The sequence below is a fragment of the Sardina pilchardus genome, chromosome 5, assembly GCF_963854185.1.
Source record: "Sardina pilchardus chromosome 5, fSarPil1.1, whole genome shotgun sequence".
NCBI lineage: Eukaryota > Metazoa > Chordata > Actinopteri > Clupeiformes > Clupeidae > Sardina > Sardina pilchardus.
In genome coordinates this window covers 31,755,369-31,767,868 of record NC_084998.1, presented here as the reverse complement: position 1 = coordinate 31,767,868, position 12,500 = coordinate 31,755,369, and the positions used below count along the sequence as shown (strand labels likewise).

At 46.4% G+C, this 12,500-nt stretch overlaps 1 pseudogene; it reads right to left on the bottom strand.

Moving 5' to 3' along the window:
* LOC134080904 (zinc finger and BTB domain-containing protein 16-A-like) overlaps positions 1-12,028 on the bottom strand; it is a 70,748-nt pseudogene extending 58,720 nt beyond the window's left edge.
* Positions 12,029-12,500: the final 472 nt, after the last annotated feature.

Here is a 12,500-nt window from a genome sequence, read left to right as displayed (position 1 = left end):
GCTCCGAGCTTGGCACGCGTGGCACCGCAGAGGGAGGATGAAATTGATCGCACCTGGGAACTCACACACACACATACACACACATACACACACACACACACACACACACACACACACACACACACACACACAGAAACACACAGACACACACACACACACACAACCCTCCCCCAAACGACTCCTCTCCAGATGAGCTGGGTAGGACAAACACTCCTTTTGCTCATGTGTGTGACTCTGTGTGTGTGTGTGTGTGTGTGTGTGTGTGTGTGTGTGTGTGTGACTCTGTGTGTATGTGTGTGTGTGTGTGTGTGTGTGTGTGTGTGTGTGTGTGTGTGCGTGAGTTCGTTTTGTGTCTAAAATGAGCCGTACAGTAACTGGCAAGCAGACACTTGCTAGACTTGCAAGCAGCAAGACTGACTACACTTCCTTTGCAAAGAAGAAAAACAACACAGTTAAAAACTAACTAGCCTGCTCTGTGATGTGTTGTGGGGATATATTCAGTGACGTCTTGCTTAAAAAATGCTTCTTTCGTTAAGGCTGCTCAGCCCCAAATACTCAACAGCAGAGTGAAGAGCGAGTGTGCAATAAATCTGACATGTCATAAAAAAGTTCATATCTATGATCATTAAGGTGTGTCAAAGCATAAGAGTACGTTCATATCTATGATCATTAAGGTGTGTCAAAGCATAAGAGTACGTTCATATCTATGATCATTAAGGTGTGTCAAAGCATAAGAGTATGTTCATATCTATGATCATTAAGGTGTGTTAAAGCATAAGAGTACGTTCATATCTATGATCATTAAGGTGTGTTAAAGCATAAGAGTACGTTCATATCTATTATCATTAAGTGTTAAAGCATAAGAGTAAGTTCATATCTATTATCATTAAGGTCTGTTAAAGTATTAAAGCATAGGAGTAAGTTTGGAGTAGTTTGAGTTCTGTTCATTTTCTGTTTTCAGTGTGTGTGTGTGTGTGTGTGTGTGTGTGTGTGTGTGTGTGTGTGTGTGTGTTGAGGCATCAATTATCTACTCAACTGTATCCCAATGATTATTATTTGTTTTCGCTATTCCGTTATCACACACACAAACACACACACATAGACACACAGACACACATGCACACACACATTCTGCCAGCGTACAGTATGAGGTCATGTTGAAGAGCAGGCAGTATGTTAGTCAATAATGCTAATAACACATAACAATGTTAATCAAATGCAACATCCATCACAATCTATGCTACTGATATGGATACGCAGCCAATGCCAATGAATACAAGTCAATGAATACACATGTATCAAATCAGAACCTCCCTGGGGCTTGTGCCAGAGAGAGAGAGAGAGAGAGAGAGAGAGAGGATAGGATGCACACACACAGAGAGAGACACAAAGGGTGAGAGAACACACACACACACACACACACACACACACACACACACACAGATAGAGAGAGCGAGAGAGAGAGAGAGGTCACACACATACACACAGAGACAGACAGAGAGTGAGAGAGGACACACACAGATTGAAAGAGAGAGAGAGAGAGAGAGAGAGAGAGACAGAGAAAGAGAGAGAGAGCAGGAGAGGGGGGGGGGGGTGAAAGGTCTATGGGCTTTCACCAAGAGAGAGGGTCTAATTAGGTCTTTTGTCAGTCACTGAATAGGATTGTAGATGCTGTGAGGGACAGAGGGATGGAGAGAGAGAGAGAGAGAGAGAGAGAGAGAGATGGAGGGGGAGAAAGACAGAGAGAGAAAAGGAGAAAGATAGAGAGGAAGAGAGGCGTGGAGAGAGAGAGCAGGGAAGAGGGAGAGCATAGAAAGTGCAGAAGGGAGAATTGGAGGGGGGAAGAGAGAGGGATATGAGAGAGAAAGAGAACAGATACAGTAACGTAGAGCGTTGGATAGACACAAATGCATACACACCACACACACACACACACACACACACACACATACTCTGTCTCTCTCTCTCTCTCTGCAATCTGACTAGACTCGATGGGCAAACACATACACATACACACACACACACACACACACTGCAATCTGACAACTGACTCGCCAAATCTGCATTATTTGTTATGCAGATCAGTAGGTAAACTCCCAAAGGAATTCATCAGGGTTGGTATAATAGTAATAATAATAATGATGATAACAATAATAATCTACTTTAAATTATCAGATATTTACGAGAATTAAACACAATGAAGAAAGTACATATTTTAATGCTTAAAACAGTGTTATGTTGATACTGTATGTGTGTGATGTCTGTGTCTTTTTCTCTGTGTGTGTACGAGTGTGAAATAGCTCATGCTGTGCACACATGCGCGCGCGCAAACACACACACAAGCACATGCACACACACACACACACACACTTGCACACACACACGCACATGCACACACACACACACACACACACACACACACACACACACACACACACACACACACACACACACACACACACACACAGAGAAACACAGAAAGACACACACACACACACACACAGAGAAACACAGAAAGACACACACACACGCACACACTCTCTCACACACACACACACACACACACACACACACACACACACACACACACACACCCAAACAGACACACACACACAAACACACACATACACACACACTGGCGGGTTGAGGAAAAGCAGACGCCTGTGTGAGTGGCCAGAGGTCGGGAGGTCAGAGGTGCTGCCGCAGGAGTCAGGCCTCATTTCCTGCTGCTCAACACAGCCAATCAGGAAGTGTGTGTGTGTATGTGTGTGTGTGTGTGTGTGTGTGTGTGTGTGTGTGTGTGTGTGTGTGTTTATGTGTGTGTGTGTGTGTGTGTGTGTGTGTGTGTCTGCGTGTCTGTGTGTGTGCGTACGCACGTCTCTGTGTGTGTGTGTGTGTGAGTGTGTGTGTGTGTGTGTGTGTGTGTGTGTGTGTGTGTATGTGAACGTGTATGTCATTCTGTGTCTCTATATATATGTGAGTGTGTGTGTGTGTGTGTGTGTGTTTAGTGATGAGGGCTGCACTCGATTAGCCACCCGTTCATGACCCATTGAGTATGTGTGCACACACACACACACACACACACACACACACACACACACAGACACACACACACATACACATACACACACACACCCTCATCAACAGTCACACCAACAAGCCTAGAGTTGAGACCAGGCCAATAGGATTGTGTGTGTGTTTGTGTGTGTGTTTGTGTGTGTGTGAGTGAGAGAGAGGGAGCATTCTCCTAGCACAGAAATGCAGTACTATTATAACTATGGAAATGATTACTCTACACAAGATACATTCACTGTAATATAACACCATATATTCATATTCTTGGATCATTATCATACACAAACAAACAAACATGCACACACACACACACACACACACACACACACACACACACACACACACACACACACACATATGCAGCAGACAGAGTCATGTTAACTCTGTACGACATATGACACTATGTCATGCATTGAATCATTATATCACGTATGCAATTCACATATAACCCCCCCCCCCCATACACCACAACATTCACACACTAACACACAATGTGTTGAGCACAGAAAAGCTCCAAAGACACACACACACACACACACACACACACACAAACACACTTACTGAGAAACACACACATAGAAACACACCACACACACACACACACACACACACACACACACACACACTTACAGACAAACAAACACACATAGCAACTCACACACATAGAAACACACTACACGCACACGCACACGCACACACACACACACACCTGTGCTGCTCCAGGGCCTCCTCATCCGGCAGTTCCATCCCACATACATCGCACCTGTTGTCGCGGCGACGGCAGTCGCTGGCAGTGATCCCGACCAGCTTGCTGAGAAAGTCTCTCTGCAGGAAGTTTGGCGGCAGCAGGCCACCGTAGTGTCCGAAATCCAGCTGCATGTGGAAGGGCGAGCCCATCGGTAGCTGTGGAATGTGATTGGCTGAGACAGGAGGCATGCCGTAAAGAGAGGCCACGCCCATTAACCCTGATTCGCCCGATCCCTCCTCGGGGGAGTGGCTAAGGTGACGCGCGCTAGTGATGACACTTCCTCTCGCCACGCGGCCGGGCGTTCCTGGTCTGTCGCCATGGACGCCACTCTCATCGTCATGACTACCCCTGACGTCACCTGCCGTGTCCACCTGCATGGCCTCGTCCTCCATCTTGATGTCCGGCGGCGTTATGGGATGCTGTTTCCCATGGTGACGGGCGGAATTAAGACCCTTGGCTAAATCTGAGCTCAGACCCTCCCCCCTCAACAGTGATTGGCTAACGTAAGCGTTTGGGGCGGAGCCTCCAAAGGACGCGGGCACCGAGGAGCTGTGGGAGGAGTTGGTGTTGGCGCCCGATCTCTTCAGTATGGCGGCCGTGGTGGCGGCAGCAGCAGCGGCGATCGTCTCGGCCGCGTCCCGACTCCGAGCGCTCGTCCTGACGCTCCCGGCGGCGGCGCTCCCGGCGGCGTTCCCTCTGCGCTCCCGGTCGGCCTCGGCGCTCTCGGCCTCGGCGGCCGTCTGCACGGTCTCCAGGATCTTCAGGCACTGCTCCTCCAGGAACTCCATCTCCAGGATCTCGGCGGCGTACAGCAGGTCGTCCAGGTCCTCCAGCCGCGCCTGCAGCGTGGCCGTGTACGCGTACTCCAGGATCTGGCCGAAGGTCTTGGGCGACAGGAAGTCCAGCGTGTAGCGCGGGCTCTCGCGGTGGAACAGGATCTCGAACATCTTGCTGGTGCAGGCCAGCACGGTCCGGTGGGCGCGGAACTCGCGGCCGTCCACCACGATGGCCACGTCGCACAGCGTGCCGGACAGACGCATCTGATTGGCCTTCAGGAGCAGCGCGGCCGGGTGCGCCGGGTTCTGGAGCTGGACCGAGCCCATGGTGGCGTCAGAGCCGTGGAACGCTGCGCAGCCCCGGGTTCCGTGGCCTCATGGGGGTTCCGTTGGGTTCCGGCACGTTCCGTTGCGCTGGGGGTCCAGCCGGAAGGGTTCTGGTCAGCGCTCGCAGCCCACAGGGTGTCGACCTGCACAGCAGAGCAGGTAAAAAAAGACCACACTTCAGACAGGAAACCAGGGTTGAACACACACACACACACACACACACACACACACACACACACACACACCTCACACCTCACACCTCACACACACATCATGTTTCACACTAATAACACCTTCACACATACGCTGACCTATAGCCTCCTCAAACAAACACATACAAACAGACACACACACACATACTCACACACACAGGCACACACACAGACACACACAGACACACACAGACACACACACACACACACACACACACACACAGACACACACACACACACACACACACTCACGCACGCACGCTCACTCACACCACTGCTCCAGAAGTATCTTTAGCTCTTTCCCTTACAGCAGCTCTGACAGCATGTGGTTTTGGCCTGCTGCACCTAATGCAAGTAGCTGATGCAAAAGCATGAGGCCCCCATGTCCACAGCCACTTAACTAATGAGGCACATCATCTACGGTGCTGGACACTTTGCCCACCTCTCTTTCTCTATGTACTGTGCATTACTGTATGACAAAGACAACATATCACCTAAATTAAAAACAAATATAGTGGTATTAATCTCACTATATATTTTTTTATTTGATCCACGGCATACGTTGTTAATTTCTAAGTAGAATTATGTTGATGATGTGTAACTTCTAAGTGGCTAATGCCATATCAGTCTGCTCCTTCTTTTAGAGCTGTTTTGAGCTACACATACAGCAGAAACTCCCAGAGAAGAACACAGGTAAAGAGAACACGGGTAGAGAGACCACTGGTAAAGAGAACACAGGTAAAGAGAAGAACGCAGGTAAAGAGAAGAACACAGGTAAAGAGAAGAACACAGGTAAAGAGAACACAGGTAAAGTGAAGAACACAGGTAAAGAGAACACAGGTAAAGAGGACACAGGTAAAGAGAAGAACACAGGTAGAGAGAAGAACACAGGTAAAGAGGACACAGGTAAAGCGAAGAACACAGGTAAAGAGAACACAGGTAAAGCGAAGAACACAGGTAAAGAGGACACAGGTAAAGAGAAGAACACAGGTAAAGAGATGAACACAGGCAAAGTGAAGAACACAGGTAAAGAGAACACAGGTAAAGAGGACAACACAGGTAAAGAGAAGAACACAGGTAAAGAGAAGAACACGGGTAAAGAGGACACAGGTAAAGCGAAGAACACAGGTAAAGAGAACACAGGCAAAGCGAAGAACACAGGTAAAGAGGACACAGGTAAAGAGAAGAACACAGGTAAAGAGGACACAGGTAAAGAGAAGAACACAGGTAAAGAGGACACAGGTAAAGAGATGAACACAGGCAAAGGGAAGAACACAGGTAAAGCGAAGAACACAGGTAAAGAGAACACAGGTAAAGAGGACAACACAGGTAAAGAGAACACCGGTAAAGAGAAGAACACAAGAGGACAACACAGGTAAAGAGAACACCGGTAAAGAGAAGAACACAGGTAAAGAGAACACAGGTATGGGGTGCTGTGGTGCAACAGGCTACAGCGCTCATACCATATACGCGTCTGAGTGCCCACGGGGACCCAGGTTCAAGTCTGACCCGCGGTCATTTCTCGATCCCGCCCCATCTCTCTCTCTCCCACTTGCTTCCTGTCACTCTCTTCACTGTCCTATGAATAAAGGCAAAAAATGCCTCTGATTAAAGGGGCTTGCGTGTGTGCACAGTGGGGTAGTCCAGTTAGCTGTAGTGGGTATACGGTATACGGTGATCGACCACACATCCTTGCCTATTTTAAGTAGGTATACTGAGATGGTGATGCTTTTTAAGTGGGTATACTGAGATAGTGATGCTTTTTAAGTGGGTATACTGCATAGTCCTGCATATCACGTACAGTAGACACCACTGTGTGTGTGTGTGTGTGTGTGTGTGTGTGTGTGTGTGTGTGTGTGTCTGTATACAGTACATGAAACCGACGCAGGACAGATTATTAGGTATGGTATGAAGGTGGTAGCGAAGTGTTTTTTTTTTACCAGAACTGTGTTTTACTGAAACCACATGGCACACACACATCACTGACGGCAATAATAGTTGACTAAAGGATAATGTAGCCTATAGACCGTTGCTGAGCCTATATCACTACGTTCACTGGAGGCAAAACAACTGGACATCAACTGCCATCAGCTACAACACAAAACTCATCCGATACGTCATTGTATTGTAAATCTTGGACATGACCATTTGGGACATAGTTATATATCCAATGATTTATACACCCGCAACTTCTCCTTACTGTAGATGTTCGGTTTTTTAATAACATAATTATAATAAATATCCGGCCATTCAACGGAGGGCAATCCTGCTACCTACGTCTTCTTTCCAATCACTTAGAATAGGGATCTGTCAGAATGGTCCCACCTGATAATGTACGTTTTTTCAAATAATCCTCCCAACCCCGTACACTGAGTGTATGTACATACTGTTTTATATCGTTAACCATTTCAGCAAAGGTTAATTACGGACAAAATAGCCGCATTACTAGTGCTTTTCAATAGCCGCCTAACTTTTCTGCCGCCAGTGACGTCACGCAAACCCGGATATTTATACCGTTGTGAAGGGTCTAGCAGCTATCCTTTAGAGAATGCATGTGAATACAGTACATATCAGCATTGGCAGTCAAGGTCAATTCATTGGTTCTATCATTTATACATTTCCCTAGCTAGCATGAAATTATCTTTCTTCTAAATGTTATACTAAAATGAAACTGTTTGAGTGAAAACACCACAAAATAGTCTAGCTCTAATGTCTGAGTCACGTTTCCTAACATTCGTCTGGAGAGGAGAGAATTCATGCCACACATTTCTAAAAACTACATACAGCACGCATCAGTCTGAGTAGTACCCCTTTATTTCTTTCCAAAAGCACTAGATCTGGGGCAGATTTCTCTAGTTCAGGCAGCTCAACTCTACATTAGATCTGGGGCAGGTTTCTCTAGTTCAGGCAGCTCAACTCTACACTAGATCTGGGGTACAGTAGGTTTTCTGTCCACAGTGTGTTTGTGTGTGTGTGAGTGAGAGAGAGGGAGCATTCTCCTGGCACAGAAATGCAGTACTATTATTACTATGGAAATGATTACTCTACACAAGATACATTCACTGTAATATAACACCATATATTCATATTCTTGGATCATTATCATACACAAACAAACAAACATGCACATACACACACACACACACACACACACACACACACACACACACATATGCAGCAGACAGAGTCATGTTAACACTGTACGACATATGACACTATGTCCACAGCTCAACTCTACACTAGACCTGGAGTAGGTTTTAGCAGTTCCTTATGACAGCTTAATTCTCTTTTGTGTCTCAGTCAGACTGATGCGCAAGTTTCCCCATGTCCAAATAATATTAAGAAAAAAACACACTACCCATGCTGACACAGAGAGAGAGAGAGAGAGAGAGAGAGAGAGAGAGAGAGAGAGAGAGAAACAAGGTTCCCTAGCAACTTCCGAGACAACAAATGCAGACACTTAACTGCCTTAACTGGCCAGTTCGAGTCATTTAGAAGACTGACTGACCAACTGTCTGTCACACCCGTGATGTTTGCTGCACAATACACACTGTTCATGGCCTGTGTGAGCTGACAGTGTGTGTGAGTGTGAGTGGCAAGTGTGTGTGTGTGTGTGTGTGTGTGTGTGTGTGTGTGTGTGTGTGTGTGTGTGTGTGTGTGTGTTTAAGTGTACGTGTGTGTGTGCATGTGTGTTTGTTTGTGTGTGTGTGTGTGTGTGTGTGTGTGTGTGTGTGTGTGTGTGTTTTCCTCTCTCGCTCTTTCTTTCTCGCATTGCATGTGTGTGTGTGTGTGTGTGTGTGTGTGTGTGTGTGTGAACGGCGAACGTGTGTGTGTGTGTGTGCTTGCGTGTGTGTGTGTGTGTGTGTGATTTTCTCTCTCGCTCTCTCTTTCTCTCATTGCATGTGTGTGTGTTTGTGCGTGTGTGTGTGGTGTGTGTGTGTGTGTGTGTGTGTGATTTTCTCTCTCTCTCTCTCTTTCTCTCATTGCACGTGTGTGTGTGTGTGTGTGTGTGTGTGTGTGTGTGTGAGCGGTGAGTGTGTGTGTGTGTGTGTGTGTGTGTGTGTGTGTGTGTGTGTGTGTGTGTGTGAGCGGTGAGTGTGTGTGTGTGTGTGTGTGTGTGTGTGTGTGTGTGTGTGTGTGACTGCGGTGGTGCTCCACATGTTGCTCGGCTCTGCGCTACATTGGCAGAATATCTAATGGGCTCAGACTGATGTCTGTCTAAGGGGATGGAGACGGAGACAGAGACGGAGGAGAGAAAACAACCCACTTTTCACAGACGGAGAGAAATGTGCAGACAGAGAGAGAGAGAGAGAGAGAGAGAGAGAGAGGCGATCTGAGCAATGCTGCTGCCACAATGTATCTGCTATGTGCTCATAGATTCACAAACACACACACACACACACACGCAATGAGAGAAAGAGAGGGCGAGAGAGAAAAGCACACACACACAAACACAAACACACACACACATACACACACACACACACAACGTGGTCATGACATGAATTTGTTAGCTGGGAAGCACAGCTCCTTGCAAAACAGGATTTTTTTAAGACAGTGAGCCAAGAGTGGCTTAGTCCACAAAGCGCATGTGTGGCCCCTAAGAGAGTGGGGGAACGACACCCTATTCCGCATTCGCCTCACAGAGCTGCCGTTCACCAGAGGCCGCTTGGCAGCACGGCCATTCTGCTCCTCTCCGAGGGGGAAGATATTGTCGATATTACGCACAACATCATTTGGGATAAACAAGGCAACATGATAAACTCATTCTCGTGTGTTAAGCTACTGGAATTGATTTGTGAATAATATATTGTGTCTGATGGTCATCTGTGTTTTTTTGTGTCTACTGAAGAGTTGTTCTATAGGAGATTGTGGTGGCCTTATTTCTACTTAAAGACAGGTTATTTCCAAAATAACAGATGTAACCATTGGTACAAATAACTAAAACATAATACTATTCTGACTTATCCCCCACCAAAAACAGTGACCACATTTGTGAAACTTGTGAAACAAGAACCCCATTTATGAGTGTTTTTCTGTGTAAATATATATAAAGATAGCCTAAATTCAGCGCGGTGGAGTTAAAACGGCCAGACTTTGTTAAGAGTTACCACAGAAATAAAGTAGCCTAGCCTCCTCCCGCACTGACAAGTCGTTTGACATGGTAGGAGAATTTGAGAATTAATAGGCCAAACATTCGAACGGCCACTATCCACGGCAGGCCAGTCTGTTGAAATGTCCCGAATAATATTGAGAACAGTGGCTTAAATTAAATCGAAGCTCTTGTGTACGAAATTACAGGGCAGTTAGTCCTACGCATTGACCGGCTCAACCTTTCAGTCAACCTCCTCTCAGTAGTCCTGAGCGAACTGTAGAAAATGTAGTCTATTGTTCAGGCACCCCCAAAATCCATCCTTTCCCCTAATAGCCTACTGTATCGACAATACATTACCACAACATCAAATGAATCTCGTCCCATTAGCAATCAATCCACACTCTCCGTCCGCTCAACAGTAAATTAGATCATTCAATACTACACACAGATGAAATGGTACGTCTGCCATTTGAAACAATTATTAGTCTTGTATCGTGCGCTAACCACGCAAGTCTGCCTCGTGTGCAACCACAAATAGGTTACGACTCTTATGGAGAAGTGGACCACCTGACGCTAGATACAGCAGAATTAAACCAAATAGAAAGACAGACTTATCCATCCAGACGGACACGACAAAAGTACCAAGTCTGCACAACAATGCCAAAAATATTCGCGTCATGCGACCACGCTCATTGAGGGGTTAAACGACCAGGTTACACCTTCCAACCTCTGTCCATGTCAGACAGGCTTTCCGCGCCTCTGAGATGTGAAACCTACAAGAGACCGAAGTCAATCAATCCATAAACAATTATCTATTTAAACGTCACAGTTTATGTTCATTAAGACAGAGCTCGTATTGGAGTTGGAACAAAAGATAGCCGCATCAATGAGTGTCAGTCAATCAATCAATCTTTATCTGTCTATCGGTCAGGATCTGTCTTAAATGCTCTGCTACCCCCCTTCAGAGAATTTTGGTGTACACATGTCCTTTCCGCGACGGTTTGACATTCACACTTCACTAGCGACGTCTGAAATGCACCCTCGCTCCTTATAACAACTCCGATCTAGTGCCTAAACTGATGAAGGCGCGTTGTTATCTATTTCTTACGGTTACGCGTTTTCAGAAGTAGACACGCGGATGTCAACCTCCGATCGCACACATGCGGGAGACACGCTGACCGGGGCTGTCTGGCAAGCCGCGATACGGAGCGCATGGACTTAGCATCTAGAATACTGTGATCCCGGAATAACTAATCAGCCGGTTACGTCCATATAATATAAACTCGGTGGCTCAATATTGTAAAGCATGGACCGCAAACTTGCGCGCAGAGCAATCACACCGATTTTTCTGATATACCGAGGACTGTCGGGTTGATTGACATGCGGCTTTGACAAGTGATGCCTCAACTTGGGGCAGTTGAAACCAAAACTGGTGAACCCACTATTTATTTTACTTGAATATTTTCACCCTGAGTAACTCCGCGTGTTAAAAAGTAAAGTCTAGAGACCTTCTGTATACACGTTTGAATAGCTTGCATGCAATACAGAGTTGAATTGGAGGCAAAAAAAAGAAATCATGGTCCTGATTTAGATTAAAGATAATGTAATTCTACAGAAAAAAAAGCCTAGGCTATGAACTTACCTGAAAGGTTGCTCGTCTTCGTCTACGAAAGCGTAGGCCTGTCTGTTACTGGTCCAGACGCATCCATAGGCTACTTACTGTGGCCGTTACAACTCCGAGCATGGCACGCTATCGCTCAAGTTCACAGAAACCGCTTGTCGGTGGCGCTCACGACTGAAAACTCTGTAGGCTTCGGCGAGGCAGCAGGATCAACACAGCGGTGACGTCAGCACGCGCCCGCTTACGCGCGCGCAAGCATACACACACACACACACACACGCGCGCACAGACGCACACACCGCACACACACACGATCAAACACTCGAGCAGTCTGCGTCTTTTCTTCTGTAAATCCGCAAACCATGAAAAAGCGAGACACCTAGAGGGGATTTCCCGAATTTAGTTTGTCTATTTCGGTCGACGCTCGGAGTCCCTAATTAGGACTTCCCATAGATGAGTAGTGCTCCACTACAACTAGGCCACCACCACCACTACTACTACTACTACTACTGGTATTACTGCTATACTATAACTACAACAACAACAACAACAACAACAACAACTGCAAACACAACAACCACACACTGCAGCTAGAATGGTTTCTATTCCTCCTACAGCTAATACGAACATTGGCAATTTATCATTA